The sequence below is a fragment of the Salmo trutta genome, chromosome 18, assembly GCF_901001165.1.
Source record: "Salmo trutta chromosome 18, fSalTru1.1, whole genome shotgun sequence".
NCBI lineage: Eukaryota > Metazoa > Chordata > Actinopteri > Salmoniformes > Salmonidae > Salmo > Salmo trutta.
Window position 1 is genome coordinate 17033678 of NC_042974.1, and position 21663 is coordinate 17055340.

The window sequence follows — 21663 nt, forward strand, 5'->3', positions numbered from 1 at the left end:
TTCCTATGTTCTGGCCTTTCTAGGGAGTTTGTCCTAGCCACCATGCTTTTACACCTGCATTGCTTGCTGTTTGGGGTTTTAGGCTGGGTTTCTGTACAGCACTTTGAGATATCAGCTGATGTAAGAAGGGCTTTATAAATACATTTGATTTGATTTGACATTGGCTAGCAAAGCTCAGGTGTAGAAAACACGTCACCGGGTCTAACGGTCATCTTGATTCGAGCTGTGCATGTGCAGGCCATCAAATCAAAGGCACTCTTTTGTTATAATGTTGTTTTTTATGAAAACAGAAACGTGTCAGTTTGTCACTTTCATGAGGTTGGAGTAATAACATGTTCAACTACTTAAGGCATTGGCTCGAGGTTGTGCTTTTAGATTTTGAGAAAATTAACAACTGAGGAAGAATTTTCCTTGGCCTGCCGGAGCTCACTTCTTTCATTGACTTCTCAATCTCCAAACCCTGGCCTGGTCTGTATGTTCTGTTTCACAAGCGTTCCCGGAAGTCCCTCAATGTTGTGCCTCTGGGTTTAGAAACTTTGGGATTATAGTCTGTTCCCTTCAACTCTGGAATGCTTGATGTAATACATTCTGGTAAAATGTATTCTTCTAATACTTAATAGCATGGGTAGTGAATTACAGACAACTGTCGTGTCTTTGGCATCATTAAAACGGAACACATATTTATCAAATAACTCTCTGTAATTATTATTATGCGATTAGACTGATTAATCGTGTAACTGTAATTAACTAGGAGGTCGGGGCACCAAGGAAAATATTCAGATTACAAAGTTATAATTTTCCTAATATAATTTTCAGATATCATAATATCTGATCTATTAGTCTTCGGATTAATGATGTATTCTTTACCTCGTCAGTCTCATTCCAAACGTCGTAAATTGTTGGTTATCTGCACGAACCCAGTCTTCACTATGAGTCATCCATACATCAATTGTCTTAAAATAATTTATTTACTAACTAAGTTATTCACAGAAATGCATAACAAACAGATATGGTTACAAGGAAATGATAGGAGAATGTGCCCTAGTGGGCTAAACCGGCATGGCTGCTTGTTAGACAAAAGAGTTGATAATTATAACAATTGATATGCTAATCCTTTGCACATGAACGCTCACTCATTTGGGAACAATTGCAATCAACATATATATTTACGCTCAGTGTGTCGTCGGGATCTTTGTTGAAAAGTTTGTTCTGTTGGAGAACAAACTTTTTTTTTTTTCTCTCTCTCTCTCTCTCTCTCTCTCTCTCTCTCTCTCTCTCTCTCGGTTAGAATGGATATTTCAAAGTGACATTCATTAATGTCATTATAGGACAGATGTTACGTCGGTCTTCGCATTCAATGATACCGAATTCCTAGCTGCAGACTAGTAATTAATATCAAAGACTTGTTATTATTCTGTCGGTATAAATAGTCTAAGAGTTTAACCATGTGGTATGGTTAAAGTTCAGAACGAGGAATGCATGGTCAAACCTTCAGCAAACTCGTAATGGAGGTCAGCTCGGTCTCGTGATAGAAAATCTGGGTGGGGGTTATATTTGGAACATAGAAAAGGCTGTCTCATGACGCCAGGTCCTGTCTGTTCATGGGGGCGTACCGATGACTTGGTGAAACTTTAAACAGAAATACAATTCTCTCACATTAACATCTTACAAGCATCCCAACATATTCCAAATAGCTTTATCCTTATTCATTCATTTTATACAACCATTAGATGTAAGTCTCACAACTGAGGCTATTATACAAACAGCGCCATGGTAATGTGGCTGTATTGTCTCTCATGAGTTTCATAAAATTGTACCAAACGGACCAGTTCGTAGCTGGATTCTTCACCAATCTTTTATACCTTCTCCAGAACATAAATGTCGTTCGGTTCTTCAGTCCTGTGAGTTGGAAGAATCCCTGGGTTCTTTCTATGAAACTCACTCTGTCTCAAAACTGTGGCCATGAGGTAGGACATTCTTGTAGGAATTTACGACCGCTCTCACAGAGCCTGGGTAGTGGGAGGTAGGGGGATGGTGCATAGAAAACCCAAAGAGGGCAACGTCATGACACAACCCACAAAATGTTAGTAATACTTTCATTCTTAAAAACACATTTCAAGAGAATGAGTTTCAAAATTAAATGTTTCAGCCATTTTTCAACCATATGTTATACAGCAGGGATCATCAACTAGATTCAGCTGCGGGACACTTTTTTTTCTTGAGCAGATGGTAAGCACCAGCCCAGAGCTGGTGCTGGGTCTGGAGATGGACCCAGGTCAGTGCTGGACTGGTTCTCAGGGACAGCAGTGGACACTGGGACCAGGAAGGTGGTCAAGTCTGGAGACAACATGTCAACAAGGAGAAACACAGGCTGTGTCGGTTAGGTAGCCAGCTCAGGCACCTGCTGTGGCTGCAGGCTTGGCTGGCCGTCTGCAGGCTTAGCATGCTGGAATGCTGGCTGTTGCTGGTGTGGCTGCTGCTCTGTTGACGTCTCGGCCTACCGGAGCTCTGTTGGTCGCAGGGCAGGCTTGTCTGTTGGCAACGGCTTGTCTGGCTCAAGTGCTGCTCGTGGGGTGTGGAGTGGAGCTCTGTTGGCTGCTGGAATGGCTTGGGCCTTGGTAGCTGTTCCTGGACAGACTTGAGCACTGGCAGTCACTGGTCTGGCTGCACTGTTGTTGTCGGCTTGGCTTTGTCATGACTCTCCTGGGTGAGGATCCAAGGCTTCAGATCAGCTTGGCAAATGGCTGACAGAACCCTTTCTCTCCCACAGGAGAGGAGAAGGGGGGGGGGGAAGGTCTTGGCCAGTTTTATGACACCATCACACCCTGTCATAAATGAAGGGAGAGAGAACTCTCCCTCTGGCTCTCTAGTAGCAAGATTGGAATGGTTTTGTTACAGAGACATTTTGCCTCCCAAAAACTTTTTGTCCAAAAAGTGAACATGGGAACAATATTTATAAGATAGGAATGTTAAGAATGGTCCGTGGGGATCTAAAGAATAATCCTGCCATATTGCTTTTCATTTTGTGATGTGATTAAGGAAACACATTCTAGCTCTAAAGTTTCCATCCAGTATGATGCTAATACAATATGAAGAACTAGGAAACTATTTTTGTTAAGATAGGATTGTGATTTTGGTTGTCTAATGTCCTGGCACATAAACTAAGCCACGCCCCTAATGAGGTCAGAAGAGTGTGTCAGTGTGATGGAACCACCTTTCCGACTAGAGTGCTTAAAAGAACTCGCTAAGAATTAACATATCAGACCAGCAGACGAACAACGTGGTTGGAAACTCTGAAACGTGGAACCAACACGAGGTGAGAAGATAACCTCACCTATCATACCAGAGAAGTGTGGAGCGTTGACCACACGTTGAAATGGTTAGAAACTCTGAAACTCTCAACACGAGTGAAGAAGATAAAGACTAGACCAGAACATTTGACAGTCTGCAGCTGTGCATGTCAGTCCACCAGGGACCTTTGTCTCATGTAAGTGTGTATGTGTATTCTGTGTTATTATTTAGTTATTTAGTAAAAAAAGTTAAATAAATGTGTATAGTACTAAATAATCAGAAAGGGTTTTTTGCGGATTCAAGAAGTCTGCGATGTTCAGAATGAGACTGATATGAGGTAATGATTAATAAGTGACTGTTATCAATATATTACATATATGTATATATCTTTAGAGTTTAATTCGGGAGATGGTAACTCTTTAAACAACTTATTCTGTGGTGCCCCAAATTCCTAATGAGTTAATTGTCACATGATTAATTTAATCGGGTGCCAATTAAACATAGTTGATTCGATAAAAAACAGTCATCACATTAATGCAAGTCACGTCACAACAGCTGCCTGCAGAGCTTTGGATGACGTGGTTAACCTCTCTAGGGTATGTGGGACAAAATCGTCCCACCTACTCAACAGCCAGTGGAATCCCGTGGCGCGATATTCAAATACCTTAGAAATGCTATTACTTCAATTTCTCAAACATATGACTATTTTACACCATTTTAAAGACAAGACTCTCGTTAAGTGTGGTTAGATAAAGGAGAGTCTTGTCTTTAAAATGGTGTAAAATAGTCATATGTTTGAAAAATGGAAGTTTTCGGATTTTCGAGGAGTTTGTATTTCGCGCCACGCTTTATCATTGGATATTGGAGTGGTGTTCCGCTAGCGGAACGTCTAGATGTAAGAGGTTTTAATCTAACCACACTGTCAGATTTCAAAAAGGCTTTACAACGAAAGCAAAACATTAGATTATGTCAGCAGAGTACCCAGCCAGAAATAATCAGACACCCATTTTTCAAGCTAGCATATAATGTCACAAAAACCAAAACCACAGCTAAATGCAGCACTAACCTTTGATGATCTTCATCAGATGACACTCCTAGGACATTATGTTATACAATACATGCATGTTTTGTTCAATCAAGTTCATATTTATATAAAAAAACAGCTTTTTACATTAGCATGTGATGTTCGGAACTAGCATACCCACCGCAAACTTCCGGTGAATTTACTAAATTACTCACGATAAACGTTCACAAAAAACATAACAATTATTTTAAGAATTATAGATACAGAACTCCTTTATGCAATCGAGGTGTCAGATTTTAAAATAGCTTTTCGGCAAAAGCACATTTTGCAATATTCTGAGTAGCTCGCCATCACGGGCTAGCTATTTTGACACCCACCAAGTTTGGCACTCACCAAACTCAGATTTACTATAAGAAAAATTGGATTACCTTTGCTGTTCTTCGTCAGAAGGCACTCCCAGGACTTCTACTTCATCCACAAATGTTGTTTTGGTTCAAAATAATCCATAGTTATGTTCAAATAGCCTCTGTTTTGTTCTTGCGTTCAAGACACTATCCGAACGGTGACGCGCGGACGCGTATCGTGACAAAAAATTTCAAAATATTCCATTACCGTACTTCGAAGCATGTCAAACGCTGTTTAAAATCTATTTTTATGCGATTTTTCTCGTAAAAAAGCGACAATATTCCGACCGGGAGACGTCCTTTCTGTTCAAAGACTCAAAATCTAAAATGGACTCTTCACGTGCACGCGCGCCCCCGTCTCATTGTTCTCAGATCGACCACTTACCAAATGCGCTACTGTTTTTCAGCCTGGGACAGCAGAGTCATCATTCAACGTTCTGGCGCCTTCTGAGAGCCTATGGGAGCCTTACAAAGTGTCACGTTACAGCAGAGATCCTTTGTTTTCAATAAAGAGAGTGTAGAAGGCCAAGAAATGGTCAGAGAGGGCACTTCCTGTACAGAATCTTCTCAGGTTTTTGCCTGCCATATGAGTTCTGTTATACTCACAGACACCATTCAAACAGTTTTAGAATGTTTTCTATCCAAATCAAACAATTATATGCATATTCTAGTTTCTGGGCAGTAGTAATAACCAGATCAAATCGGGTACGTCCGAGTGGAGATCTGATGTGTCAAGGAGCTGGGGAGAGCACTGACTGGAGCACCTCCTGGGGCACAGGTGACCACTGGACATGCTGGAGTCCGGGTGATGGTTGAACTGGCTGGGTGGCAGTTGTATCTACGGCTGTGGCACCCAAGCCATTTGAGGCTGCTGAACCGCCTGGTACATAGTATCCGGCTGGTCAATCCTATGGTACTCTGGGACGTGAGGTGCAGGCCAGGTGTTGGAGGTTGTGGAGTTGGTGAGTGCTGGACAGGAGGGGGAGCTGGGACCGTTGTGCCTGCATAGTGTCGTGTATTCCTCCTTTCGACACCTGAGTAGCTCCAAACTCTGTTCCCTGACAGCGACAATGTGGCAGTATGGGGACACGGGGGGCCTCTCCATGGTCTCGATCTGCTGGACTTCCCAGTCCTTCCCTTTTAGCTGGCGTGTGCGCCTTGTCTGGGTCATGGCACTAACTGCATCCTGTCGCTACTGGTCATAGTCCAGGGCAATTGCACGTATCCGACTCGAAGGACCATGGAAAAAAGTGTCACCAAATGGTGGTGGTCTTGAAAGAGGTGCCGGTTTAAATTCTAGGTATAACTGGCCCAGAGTCCTGGTTAAAGGACATAGAATGACCAGTAGGAGACAGAGATACAATTCAGGCTTTTAATACCACACTCAAGACAGACACACACAAAGCAAACAGGAAGGATTAATGGTGAAAGATAATAATGTAAGTGGTTTATGGTCAAAGACACACTAAACACTGATAAGGAAGTGCAGAGGCAGGATTGTCCAAATCAAATCAAATAAACATTTATTTATCACATATAGTGAAATGCTTACTTACAAGCCCTTAACCAACAATGCAGTTTTATGAAAAATATGTGTTTAGTAAAAAATAGATAAGTAAAAAATTATAAATAAAAATAACAAATAACCTAAGAGCAGCAGTAAAATAACAATAGCAAGGCTATATACAGGGGTTACCCGTACAGAGTCAATGTGCGGGGGCACTGGTTAGTCAAGGTAATTGAGGTAATATGTACATGTAGGTAGAGTTAAGGTGACTATGCATAGATAATAAACAGAGAATAGCAGCAGCGTAAAAGAGGGGGGATGGGGTTAATGAAAATAGTCTGGGTAGCCGTTTGACTAGCTGTTCAGGAGTCGTATGGCTTGGGGGCAGAAGCTGTTAGTAAGCCTTTCAGAACTAGACTTGGCACTCCGGTACTGCTTCCATGCGGTAGCAGAGAGAACAGTCTATGACTAGGGTGGCTGGAGTCTTTGACAATTTTTAGGGCCTTCCTCTGACACCGGCTGGTATAGAGGTCCTGGATGGCAGGAAGCTTGGCCCCAGTGATGTACTGGGCCGTAGTGCCTTGCGGTTGCCATACCAGGCAGTGATGCAACCAGTCAGGATGCTCTCGATGGTGCAGCTGTAGAACTTTTTGAGGATCTGAGGACCCATGCCAAATCTTTTCAGCCTCCTGAGGGGGAATAGGTTTTGTCGTGCCCTCTTCATGACTGTCTTGGTGTGCTTGGACGTTTGTTAGTTTGTTGGTGATGTGGACACCAAGGAAGTTGAAGCTCTCAACCTGCTCCACTGCAGCCCTGTCGATGAAAGTGGGGGCGTGCTCGGTCCTCTTTTTCCTGTAGTCCACAATCATCTCCTTTGTCTTGATCACATTGAGGGAGAGGTTGTTGTCCTGGCACCACACTGCCAGGTCTCTGACATCCTCCTTATAAGGTGTCTCATCGTTGTCGGTGATCAGGCCTAGCACTGTTGTGTCATCGGCAAACTTAATGACGGTGTTGGAGTCGGAGGGGACTGAGCACGCACCACTGAGGGGCCCCCGTGTTGAGGATCAGCGTGGCTGATGTATTGTTACCTACCCTTACCACCTGGGGGCGGTCCGTCAGGAAGTCCAAGATCCAGTTGCAGAGGAAGGTGTTTAGTCCCAGGCTCCGTAGCTTAGTGTTGAGCTTTGAGGGCACTATGGTGTTGAACACTGAGCTGTAGTCAATGAATAGCATTCTCACATAGGTGTTCATTTTGTCCAGGTGTGAAAGGGCAGTGTGGAGTGAAATAGAGATTGAAACATCTGTGGATCTGTTGGGGCGGTATGCAAATTGGAGTGGGTCTAGATTTTCTGGGGTAATGGTGTTGATGTGGGCCTTGACCAGCCTTCAAAAGCACTTCATGGCTACAGGCGTGAGTGCTACAGGTCGGTAGTCATTTAGGCAGGTTACCTTAGTGTTCTTGGGAACAGGGACTATGGTGGTCTTCTTGAAACATGTTGGTATTACAGACTCAGACAGGGAGAGGTTGAAAATGTCAGTGAAGACACTTGCCAGTTGGTCAGCGAGTACACGTCCTGGTAATCCGTCTGGCCCTGCGGCCTTGTGAATGTTGACCTGTATAAATGTCTTACTCACATTGGCTACGGAGAGCGTGATCACACAGTCTTCCAGAACAGCTGATGCTCTCATGCATGTTTCAGTGTTACTTGCCTGTAGCTTAGCATCTGCTTCATCTGATCACTTTTTTATTGACCGAGTCACTGGTGCATCCTGCTTTAGGTCTTGCTTGTAATCAAGAATCAGGAGGATAGAATTATGGTCAGATTTGCCAAATGGAAGGCGAGGGAGAGCTTTGTATGTGCCTCTGTGTGTGGAGTAAAGTTGGTTTTCCCTCTGGTTGCACGTTTAACGTGCTGGTATAATGTGCTGGCATAAATTGGTTAAAACGGATTTAATTTTCCCTGCGTTAAAGTCCCCCGGCCACTAGGAGCGCCGCCTCTGGATGAGCGTTTTCCTGTTTGCTTATGGCCGTATGCAAAAACTGAAGCTGGAGACTCTTATCTCCCTCACTAGCTTTAAGCACCAGCTGTCAGAGCAGCTCACAGATCACTGCACCTGTACAATTTGTAAGTCGCTCTGGATAAAAGCATCTGCTAAATGTTGTAAATGTAAATGTACATAGCCCATCTGTAAACAGCCCATCCAACTACCTCATCCCCATACTGTATTTATTTATTTATCTTGCTCCTTTGCACCTCAGTATCTCTACTTGCACATTCATATTCTGCACATCTACCATTCCATTTAATTGCTATATTGTAATTACTTCGCCACCATGGCCTATTTTTTTCCTTACCTCCCTTATCTTACCTCATTTGCACTCACTGAATATACATTTTTCTTTTTTCTACTGTATTATTGACTGCATGTTTGTTTATTCCATGTGTAACTCTGTGTTGTTGTATGTGTCGAACTGCTGTGCTTTATCTTGGCCAGGTTGCAGTTGTAAATGAGAACTTGTTCTCAACTAGCCTACCTGGTTAAATAAAGGTGAAATAATAAAAAAATAAAAAAAATACAGCTCATTGAGTGCAGTCTTAGTGCCAGCATCGGTTACTGGTGGTAAATAGACAGCTACGAAAAATATAGATGAAAGCTGTCTTGGTAAATAATGTGGTCTACAGCTTATCATGAGATACTCTACCTCAGGCGACCAAAACCTTGAGACTTCCTTAGATATTGTGCACCAGCTGTTGTTTACAAATATGCATAGGCCGCCACCACTTGTTTTACCAGAGGCTACTGTTCTATCTTGCCGATACAGTGTTTAACCTGCCAGCTGTATGTTCTTCATGTCGTCGTTCAGCCACGACTCTGTGAAACATAAGATATTACAGTTGTTAACCTCCCAGGGCGAAGCGTCCCACCCTAGTCAACAGCCAGTGGAATCGCGTGGCTCGAAATACAAATACCTCAAAAATGCTATAACTTCAATTTCTCAAACATATGACTATTTTACACCATTTTAAAGACAAGACTCTCGTTAATCTAACCACATTGTCCGATTTCAAAAAGGCTTTACAGCGAAAGCAAAACATTAGATTATGTCAGGAGAGTACCCTGCCAAAAATAATCACTCAGCCATTTTCAAAGCAAGCATATATGTCACAAAAACCAAAACCACAGCTAAATGCAGCACTAACCTTTGATGATCTTCATCAGATGACACTCCTAGGACATTATGTTATACAATACATGCATGTTTTGTTCAATCAAGTTCATATTTATATAAAAAAAACTGCTTTTTACATTAGCATGTGATGTTCAGAACTAGCATACCCACCGAACTTCCGGTGAATTTACTAAATTACTCATGATAAACGTTCACAAAAAACGTAACAATTCTTTTAAGAATTATAGATACAGACCTCCTTTATGCAATCGCGGTGTCAGATTTTAAAATAGCTTTTCGGCGAAAGCACATTTTGCAATATTCTGAGTACATAGCTTGGCCATCACGGCTAGCTATTTTGACACCCACCAAGTTTGGGGCTCACTAAACCTAGAATTACTATTAGAAAAATTGGATTACCTTTGCTGTTCTTCGTCAGAATGCACTCCCAGGACTTCTACTTCAACAACAAATGTTGTTTTGGTTCCAAATAATCCATAGTTATATTCAAATAGCTCCGTTTTGTTTGTGCGTTCAGGTCACTATCCGAAGGCTGACGCGCAAGCGCATTTCGTGCCAAATTTTAAAAAAATATTCCATTACCGTACTTAGAAGCATGTCAAACGCTGTTTAAAATCAATTTTATGCTATTTTTCTCGTAAAATAGCGATAATATTCCAACCGGGCAACGTTGTATTCATTCAAAGGCTGAAAGAAAAAAATGGAGAATTCTCATGAATGCCATCTCAGTCTCACTGTCCCCAGGCGGCTTTAGAGAGCCTCAGAAAATGTCACGTTACAGCACAGATGCTGTATTTTCGATAGAGATGCAACAGAAGGACAACAAATTGTCAGACAGGGTACTTCCTGTATGGAATCTTCTCAGGTTTTGGCCTGCCATATGAGTTCTGTTATACTCACAGACACCATTCAAAAAGTTTTAGAAACTTTAGTGTTTTCTATCCAAATCTACTAATTATATGCATATTCTCGTTTCTGGGCAAGAGTTGTAACCAGTTTAAATCGGGCAAATACTGCCTCCTAGCCCCAACAGGTTAATGTCCCATTGGTAGGATATACATGCTTGTAGTTTGTCTATTTTATTAGCCAATGATTGGCTAATAGGACCGATGGTAAAGGCAAATTACCCACTCGTCGCCAGATCCTTTCAAGGCACCCCAACTTTCATCCTCGATATCTCCTTCTTTTTCTCCTGCGAATTACGGGGATGAGGTCCTTGTCGGGTGTCTGGAGTAAATCTCTCTCGTCCGACTCGTTCAAGATAAAATCGTCTTTCAATACGAGGTGAGTAATTGCTGTCCTGATTTCTAGAAGCTCTTTTCGGTCATAGGAGAAGGTGGCAGAAACATTATGTACAAAATAAGTTACAAATAACACGAAAAAACACATACAATAGCACAATTGGTTAGGAGAAGGTGTAACGGCAGCCATTCACCACGGTGCCATTCTCCCTTCCATGTGGAAAGGGTCCAGATGTGACAAGAGTTTCTAGAGGTTGTCTCAGTCTGCCCTCCTGGAAAGAACTAAAGAGTTCAGGGGCAGACTGGGGTCTCCAACACGGTTATGTGATTCTGGTTACCGTTAGCAACAGAGTGTTCCAGGAGCAGAGGTGTGAAAGTTGAGGGGCAGAGTGTCTGTAAACAAAGGAACACCCATCCTGCAATATCTCTGCTCTCTGCTCTCTGCAGGGTAATAAAGTGTCATAAAGTTGTGTCTCTGAGAGAGGGTAAGAGAGGACACTGAGAAGTACTCATGGGCAACCCGAAGGGTTTTCTACAATATTTCTGTCCGTCATTCTGTCTTCCTGGCAATATGGAGACATTACCTTCTGTAGCCGTACCTTCAGGCTTTGTGATGCATGGATCAGTATCAAACCGCTAAATAATGTAGCCATATGATTACTCCCCTCTGCCTGTTCCTGTTCAGTTCTCAGTTAATAAAGACCTTGTGATGATGCAGACGTTGACTCTATACTTGCCTGCTAAATCAGTGACACCCTCAGAATTTCCTCTTAGCCTATGGTTAAGATGTTGGTTTCTCCCATGGGAGGCTGGGATTCAGATCAAAACTGTGACATCTACTTAGGTCCTACAGTATAGATGTTTGCTTGACTATCAGAGATTGTAAGTGTTGTGTGGGGTGGGGATTTTTTTTTTATACAGGTCTGATACTGGTCTGGTACTGATCTAATACTGGTCTGGTACTGGTACTGGTCTGATACTGGTCTGGTACTGATTTAATACTGGTCTGGTACTGTTACTGGTCTGATACTGGTATGGTACTGATCTAATACTGGTCTGGTACTGATCTAATACTGGTCTGGTACTGGTACTGGTCTGATACAGGTATGGTACTGATCTAATACTGATCTGGTACTGATCTAATACTGGTCTGGTACTGATCTAATACTGGTCTGGTACTGGTACTGGTCTGATACTGGTCTGCTACTGGTGTAGTACTGGTCTGGTACTGGTCCGATACTGGTGTAGTACTGGTCTGGTACTGGTCTGATACTGGTTTGATACTGGTCTGGTACTGGTCTGATACTGGTCTGGTCTGATACTGTTGTAGTACTGATCTAATACTGGTCCAATACTGGTGTAGTACTGGTCTAATTCTGGTCTGACACTGGTGTAGTACTGGTCTGATACTGGTCTGGTATTGGTCTGATACTGGTCTAATACTGGTGTAGTACTGGTCTGATACTGGTCTGATATTGGTCTGACACTGGTCTAATACTGGTGTTGTACTGGTCTGATACTGGTCTGATACTGGTCTGGTATTGGTCTGATACTTGTCTAATGCTGGTGTAGTACTAGTCTGTAGTACTGGTCTGATATTGGTCTGATACTGGTCTGGTACTGGTCTGATACTGGTCTGTAGTACTGGTCTGATACTGGTCTGATACTGGTCTGATATTGGTGTAGTACTGGTCTGATACTGGTGTAGTACTGGTCTGATAAAGGTCTGATACTGGTGTAATACTGGTCTGATACTGGTGTAATACTGGTCTGATATTGGTGTAGTACTGGTCTGATACTGGTGTAGTACTGGTCTGATAAAGGTCTGATACTGGTGTAATACTGGTCTGATACTGGTGTAATACTGGTCTGATGCTGGTGTGGTAGTGGTCTGATACTGGTCTGATACTGGCCTAATATTGGTGAAGTACTGGTCTGATACTGGTGTAGTACTGGTCTGATACTGGTCTGGTACTGGTGTAATACTGGTCTGATAAAGGTCTGATACTGGTGTAATACTGGTCTGATGCTGGTGTAGTACTGGTCTGATACTGGTCTAGTACTGGTCTGATAATGGTGTAATACTGGTCTCATACTGGTGTAGTACTGGTCTGATACTGGTCTGATACTGGTGTAGTACTGGTCTGACACTGGTCTGATACTGGTGTAGTACTGGTGTAGTACTTGTCTGATAAAGGTCTGATACTGGTGTGGTCTGATACTGGTGTGGTAGTGGTCTGATACTGGTGTGGTCTGATACTGGTGTGGTCTGATGCTGGTGTGGTAGTGGTCTGATACTGGTCTAATATTGGTGTAGTACTGGTCTGATACTGGTGTAGTACTGGTCTGATACTGGACTAGTACAGGTGTAGTACTGGTCTAATACTGGTGAAGTACTGGACTTATACTGGTCTGATACTGGTGCAATACTGGTATGATACTGGTGTAATACTGGTCTCATACTGGTGTAGTACTGGTCTGATACTGGTGTAATACTGGTCTGATATTATTTTTTGTATAATTTATACAGTTCATCTTTGTACAGTTTATCTTTGCAAAACCAGAATTTATTAAAAATTTAATCGGGTGACTGGTGAGAGCACTAGCAGTATGATGAAGGAATTTGAGATGTGCTTCGACGGTTTGAAGAACCTTCTGCCCCTCTTACAGTGGCGGATCTAATGTAAAAGTCATCAAATATTCTTGGGTAAACATGTTTACCAAATCAGTAAGGTATACTGTACTCACCCAGCCATTATCATCTGAAATTAGATATCAATATGCTCATGTGTTTCTTTCCTCCTTTGTTATTCCCCTGAAACAGGAGAGTGCACAGGAGAATACACAGGAGAGTGTGTGTAGATTATCTTGATGGCATTACTGAGTCAGTACCTGTGTCCTTGCTCCTGGCACTAACATCCAACAAGGATTTCAACCTTGCAAGGAAATCCCTGTTTCCAATCCCTCTCATCCCCAATCAGTCTACTACTCCAACCTCATCAATAAAAGCCAAGGCAACCCTAGAGCCCTTTTCTAGACCAACAACAGACTACTCCGGCCCCTGCATTCCTCCCCCTCATTGGCTCTCTTCTATTAGTAGTATTATTATTCTCTCTCTCTCTCTCTCTCTCTCTCTCTCTCTCTCTCTCTCTCTCTCTCCCTCTCTCTCCCTCTCTCTCTGTCTCTCTCTCTCTTTCTCTCTCTCTGTCTCTCTCTATGTCTCTCTCTCTGTCTCTCTCTCTCTCTTTCTCTCTGTCTCTCTCTCTCCCTCTCTTGTCTAGCTTTCTCTGTCTCCCACCTTTCAAGTGTATCTGTTTCTCCAACCACTATCCGCTCCCTCTCCTTCCCCTCCTATCCTGTCTTTCATCCTCTCACTCTCCTTCCAGAATCCTCTGTCCCTTCATCACCTTCTCTCATTCCTCCCATCTATCCTTGTTGTCACAGTCATGGCTTAAGGGCTCTGTGGTAATATCTTCCTCCATTCCAAGACACAGGTTGTACTCTAGCCACAAAGCCTTGGATTTGACAAGAGCCACATCTCAGAGGACGGCGAGAGAGAAATTACTTTTCCCCTTAAGTGGAAATGAAGCGCCAGTCAACTCCTCAGAGCCTCGTCCTTTCTCCTGAAAAACGACCCTTCTCTCTCGTCCTCCTTCCTTCCCCTCTTCCTCCCTTCCTTCCCTCTCTTCCCTGAAGACAGGTTTCCATCTGTGAGTGGTAAATTACCCCTCCAAGTGGCTGTGTCGAGACAGTGGAAGATGAATTAAGGTTGGTCTGCATCCATGGGTGTGATTCTAACTCATCCGCTCCTGTCAGAGTGGAAGTCTCTCTAAATCTGAGAGTTCTGGTTCAGGGTTCTGGGCCAATGGGGCAACAGACTGGCGTCATGGGAAGAATGGGATGGGATGGGGTTTGGGGGTTTGAGAGGGGCATCACTCAACACTGGTAGAGTGTGTGTGTAGGGGAGGCTTATGTGTGTGTTTGTGTGAGAGTGAAAGTGAGTGAGAGAAAGAGAGCACAGAGAGTGTGAGAATCTTTCACTTGAGTCAGTGTGTCTGTGTATCTTCAGGAAGTAGAGGTACATCGTAAGCCCCAATGTGCTGTCATTACTCAAAACTTTGAAGGAAACCTGTTGCACTTAATATATCTGAGTACAGTTACTAAAGAGATGTTGTAGTCATTACTCAAACCGATAGAGTTACTGTGACCCTGTAGGGGGTCCAAGTTTGAGTTGTATCAGCTTGAACATTTTTAGTAAGCCACGCCTCCAATAGAATTTCCCAGTGTGCCTTGCCTTTTCGAGTAAATTGTAGAATTACCACCCATGACTGTGTTTGTTAGTGACATAGACATGGTTGTTAAATTCATTCATTCAAGTCCTTCACCAAGTGAGATCCTAGGTAAATATTTGAATTTGAATTTTTGTGACAATACATTACATACCTAATGAGACCTTATTTTGAGGTCTAGCTTTAAACTAACACAGTGGCCTGAAACTCATGGTGAGGATTGTAAAATTCCAGTAAGTTTTCCAGAAATCTTCCAACCTAGATTTCTGGAAAACCTGGAATTTTACCAGAATGTTGCAACCCTACCTGCAAGTCACATTATGTTGGCTTGCAAAGTGATGTGTAATTCCTATGGGCAGCCAGCGTTAGAATATCCAACAATTAGAATTTTTATTCACCCACAACCTGTATTCATAATGACTGTCAGGGTTAGGAATGTTGTCAGGAGACTACTTAAGCCATTTAAACTGGAACAACCATTTCAGTAACGGGTAAAAATATCAAACTAAATGATTGGATTAGTTTAGAAAAATGCATATTATTTATCTTTGTGTAGCATAAGATGAATCGATCAATCAATCAATGTACATGAAAAAACACAGATATTAAAAACTATTCCAAAAAATATAAAGCATGCTGGGTAAAAAGTGAATTTGTTATTATAACTTAAAACAATGTAGTTGGTGTGACTTCTCATTTAGTTTTGAGTCAGAACCACATAAACATTTTAAGTAATAATGGCTTTTCATTGACTTTGATTGTCAAACCCTGATCTGTTTCACCTGTCTTTGTGCTTGTCTGCACCCCCCTCCAGGTGTTGCCCATCTTCCCCATTATCCCCAGTGTACTTATACCTGTGGTCTCTGTTTGTCTGTTGCCAGCTCGTTTCGTTTCGTCAAGCCTACCAGCGGTTTTTCCTGTGCTCATGTCTGTCTCTAGTTCCTTTTTTTTTTTTTTGGCTTTCCCGGTTTTGACCATTCTGCCTGTCCTGACCCTGAGCCGGCCTGCCGTTCTGTACCTTGCCATACCACCCTGGATTACTGACCTCTGCCTGCCCTGAACCTGAGCCTGCCTGCCGTACTGTACGTTTCAGACTCTGCTCTGGACTACTGACCTCTGCCTGCCCTTGACCTGTCGTTTGCCTGCCCCCTGTTTAAGTAATAAATGTTTCTTACTTTGAAACTGTCTGCATCTGGGTCTTCTCCTGAGCCTTGACATTGAGTTCAACTCATTTTTATTTGAGTAAAAAATGCCTTGGGGTTTACAGTTTACCAGTGAAGATTTATGAAGTAGGAAATGAAGATACCACACTTCCTGGAATATGTTGGATTCCCAGTAATCCCTAGCCTGTCTCTGGTCTACCTTCTGACAGTTAATAATGTGTGCTGAAGTTGCCTCTGTATATACACACCTGTTTCTCTTCAAATCCCTTAGTTCGTTGAAATTTAGAACAAATCCTGCAGGGGAGACAACAAATGCAGAAGCAATTATTAAAGTTCTTGTGGATGCTTATTTTTTAGTGCCACTGAAGCCCTGTTTATACTTGGTTCTAACATGTCCACATGCTGATTGTGCCCAGATTTTTAGATGATTAAAAGACGCATTGTGATCTGATTGTGATTGTGACACTTATAAGTGTAAACAGACAACATAAGGTCAAGATCAGGACAAGTTCAGGACGAAGGATGTGTGTAAACGGCAGGTATAACAGGGCTAGAGAGAAACTCAAGGGAAACCTGTATTTTCTCTAATAGTGGCAGAAGACTAATTATTATTTCTGCAGGCCATGATGCACAGTTTCAATTTCATATGATGACCCTTGCATTATAACACAAGGACGACATCACACCTTTTGTGTGCAATAAGGGAGAAGCTGGGCAGATCGACACGTACACACACACTTACATGCGCCACGCACACACACACACCAGGCACGTCCACAGGTAGGAGTCTACCTGTGCTGAGCACATGCCCCTTTGTGCTCTCGCTAGCCAAGTGAAGTGTCATTTTGGGTGGTATATAACAAAAAAAATGTATTGTTGTTCTGAACACCCGGTATCCAAACATGCATGGCTTGAGAGGCTTGAGATGCGGTCACCGGTAGAGTGTGTGTAGCTAGCTACCTAGTTTAAATATCAACAGTAGTGCCACAGCTGCATAACATTTTATTAACACTTGATAACACTTCATTTACATCATCATAGAGCTGCTGCTTCAAGGAGCGGGACTGACCCGGAAGCTTATAAGAAATCCTGCTATGCCCTCCGACAAACCATCAAACAGGCAAAGCGTCAATACAGGGCCAAGATCGAATCGTATTGCACCGGCTCCGATGCTATTCGGATGTGGCAGGGCTTGCAAACTATTACAGACTACAAAGGCAAGCACAGCCGCAAGCTGCCCAGTGACACAAGCCTACCAGATGAGCTAAATTACATCTATGCTCGCTTCGAGGCAAGTAACACTGAAACATGCATGAGAGCATCAGCTGTTCCAGACGACTGTGTGATCACGCTCTCTGTAGCCGATGTGAGTAAGACCTTTAATAAACAGGTCAACATTCAGACGGATTACCAGGACGTGTACTCCGAGCATAAGCTGACAAACTGGCAAGTGTCTTCACTGACATTTTCAACCTCTCCCTGTCTGAGTCTGTAATACCAACATGTTTCAAGCAGACTACCATAGTTCCTGTGCCAAAGAACACTAAGATATCCTGCCTAAATGACTACCGACCCCTAGCACTCACACCTGTAGCCATGAAGTGCTTTGAAGGCTGGTCATGGCTCACATCAACACCATTACCCGGAAAACCTAGACCCACTCCAATTTGGATACCGCCCCAACAGATCCACAGATGATGCAATCTCTATTGCACTCCACACTGCCCTTTCACACCTGGACAAAATGAACACCTATGTGAGAATGCTATTCATTGAGAACAGGTCAGCGTTCAACACCATAGTGCCCTCAAAGCTCTTCACTAAGCTAAGGGCCCTGGGACTAAACACCTCCCTCTGCAACTGGATCCTGGACTTCCTGACGGGACGCCCCCAGGTGGTAAGGGTAGGTAACAATACATCTGCCACGCTGATCCTCAACACGGGGGCCCCTCAGGGGTGCGTGCTCAGTCCCCTCCTGTACTCCCAGGCACGACTCCAACACCGTCATTAAGTTTGCCGATGACACAACAGTGGTAGGCCTGATCAACGACCAGACAGCCGATAGGGAGGAGGTCAGAGACCTGGCCGTGTGGTGCCAGGACAACAACCTCTCCCTCAGAGTGATCAAAACAAAGGAGATGATTGTGGACTACAGGAAAAGGAGGACTGGGCAAGTTCCCATTATCATCGTTGGGGCTGTAGTGGATGTCCACATCACCAACAAACTAACATGATCCAAGCACACCAAGACAGTCGTGAAGAGAGCATGACAAAACCTATTCCCCCTCATAACTGGGGCTAAGCTTCCTGCCATCCAGGACCTCTATACCAGGCGGTGTCAGAGGAAGGCCCTAAAAATTGTCAAAGACTCCAGCCACCCTAGTCATAGACTGTTCTCTCTGCTACCACACGGAAAGCAGTACCGGAGCGCCAAGTCTAGGTCCAAGGCTTCTAAACAGCTTCTACCCCCAAGTCATGAGACTACTGAACATCTAATCAAATGGCTACACAGACTACTTGCATTCAATTCAATCCATTCATTTCATTGTTATTCATATTGTTATTCACGTATTTCATGATCTCGTTGATTTCTTTGAGCATATCTAGGTGAGGAGTTTTCTGGAGAGCTCTCCTAAACCTGATTCATTCTGATTCTGCCTTTCTCCACTTCTCCATCTACTTACTCCTTACAGGAGATGAGACCCAGGAGTGGCTGTGCCTGTGGGTTAACACAGTGATTTCTGTAGTAGAGTCATCATGTTGACTTGGGATGAATTTCTGGCTCCTCAAGTTTTGAGGTTATAGCCCAAGCCAACATCTGTTACGTCTGTGCTATTTCACTCATTTCAGTATTCATGGCTTAGTTGTTATTGTGTTGTTGTTTTAATGTGTTATTTTTGTCGAAAAAGACAAATGTCTTGTGCCATTGTTAGAAATGTCTTAGATCCACTCGAGCAGGGGTATTCAACTCTTACCCTACGATGTCCGGAGCCTGCTGGTTTTCTGTTCTAGCTGATAATGAATTGCACCCACCAGGTGTCCCAGGTCTATCTCAGTCCCTGGCTAGAGGGGAACAATTAAAAAAGCAGTGGAACTGGCTTCGAGATCCAGAGTTGAGTTTGAGGGTACTAGAGCATTAAAAGTATATGGGTTGCTGTGTAGCCTGAATATCTTTCCCTCAGTTTTCCTGTATTCCAAAACATACAATGACAACAATACCCTTTCTGTCTCTGTTTTTCTCTCTCTCTCTCTCCTCCTCATCCTCACTCCATCCTTGTCATTGTGTTAACCATGAGCACCTAGCAGTAGGTACAGTACATGAGATGTTTCTGTTTCCTCTCTCTCTCTCTCACCCACCTCTCTACAGTGTAAGCCATTATCACCTGGGCTGTATGTACACTCTAACAGAAAACTGTAATTTATATGGTAATTCTGGGTATGCCCATCAATGTAAAAATGTATAGGGGACAGATTGGAGTGGCAGCAAGTCTTGAACCTTTACTAGTTGAGCATTTTGCCATGTGTCGTGGAAATTCAGTACTGAGAGAGATTTGGTCATTTCTTCGAACAATCATCTTTATTTAATATTGATTAATTATTGCAATAATGAGGCTGGTCGACCCCCCACCCTTGTGTTGGACTGAGTAACCTAACCTTTACACAAATGCAGAGTACTATATATAGCTGACACTAACAACGCTCAGTCATGGTTGGTTTAACCCCCCTCATGCAGACCAAAGTGCATCATAAGCCACTCTGGGTTCATCCTGTCGTTATCTGCATGTGGGTTGTTGTCTTAACTCCACCCTGACTTAGTTTCCCAGATGCAAGGATGATTTTGAGACAATGAGTGTAACGCCCTGGCCATAGAGAGGGTTTTTTTTGTTCTTTATTTTGGTTAGGCCACGGTGTTACATTGGGTGGGCATTCTATGTTTTTTCTATGTTTTGTATTTCTTTGTTTTGGGCCGTGTGTGGCTCCCAATCAGGCACAGCTGAAGTTCGTTGTTGTTGATTGGGAGTCACACATAAGGAGCATGTGTTTTCTTTGGGTTTTGTGGGGGATTATTTCTGTTTAGTGTTTTGCACCTGACAGGACTGTTTGGCTGTCGGTTTTCTTGTTTGTTTTGTATAGTGTTCTTACGTAATTAAAAATACAAAGATGAACACTAACACCGCTGCGTATTGGTCCACTCTCTCTTACGGCAGTCGTTACAGAATCCCCCACCAACAACGGACCAAGCAGCGGAGGAAGGAGCAGCGCCAGGAGGAGCAAGGATCCTGGACAAGGGAGAGAAAGGACTGGACATGGGAGGACATCCTGGACGGCAAGGGATCCTACACTTGGGAAGAGATCCTGGTCGGAAGGGATCGCCTCCCATGGGAACAGGTAGAGGCACTCAGAAGAGTGGAGGCAGCAGGAAAGAAGGACCAACGGCAATGGTATGAGGGAACACGGCTGGGAAGGAAGCCCGAGAGGCAGCCCCCCAAATTTTTTTTGGGGGGGCACACGGGGAGTGTGGCAGAGTCAGGTTGGAGACCTGAGCCAGCTCCCCGTGCTTACAGGAGGCAGCGCAGTACTGGTCAGACACCGTGTTATGCGGTAAAGCGCACGGTGTCCCCAGTATGCGTGGAGAGCCCGGTGCGCTACATCCCAGCTCCTAACATCTGCCGGGGGAGGTTGGGCATCGAGCCAGGATGGGTTGTGCAGGCCGTGCGCTCTAGACCTCCAGTGCGTCTTCTGGACCCGGTCCGTCCTGTGCCTCCTCCTAGGACCAGGCCACCAGTGGGTCTCCCCATCCTGGTCCGTCCTGTGCTACCGCCGAGGACTAGGCCTCCAGTGGGTCTCCCTATCCTGGTCTGTCCTGTGCCTGCTCCACGGACCAGGCCTCCAGTGGGTCTCCCCATCCTGGTTAAGCTTGTGCCTCCTCCTCGGACCAGGCCTCCAGTGGGTCTCCCCATCCTGGTCTGTCCTGTGCCTGCTCCACGGACCAGGCCTCCAGTGGGTCTCCCCATCCTGGTCCGTCCTGTGCCACCTTCCAGGACTAGGCCTCCAGTGGGTCTCGCCAGTCCGGAGCCGCCAGAGCCGCCCAACAGTCAGGAGCCGCCAGAGCCGCCCGCCAGTCAGGAGCCGCCAGAGCCGCCCAACAGTCAGGAGCCGCCAGAGCCGCCCGCCTGTCCGGAGCTGCCAGAGTGGCCCGCCGGTCCGGATCTGCCAGAGTGGCCCGCTGTCCGGATCTGCCAGAGTGGCCCGCTGTCCGGATCTGCCAGAGTGGCCCGCCTGTTCGGATCTGCCAGAGTGGCCCGCCGGTCCGGATCTGCCAGAGTGGCCCGCCTGTTCGGATCTGCCAGAGTGGCCCGCCGGTCCGGATCTGCCAGAGTGGCCCGCCGGTCCGGATCTGCCAGAGTGGCCCGCCGGTCCAGATCTGCCAGAGTGGCCCGCCGTTCCGGATCTGCCAGAATGGCCCGCTGTCCGGATCTGCCAGAGTGGCCCGCCTGTCCGGATCTGCCATCGCTGCCCGCCAGCCGGGCGCAGCCAGGGTCATCCG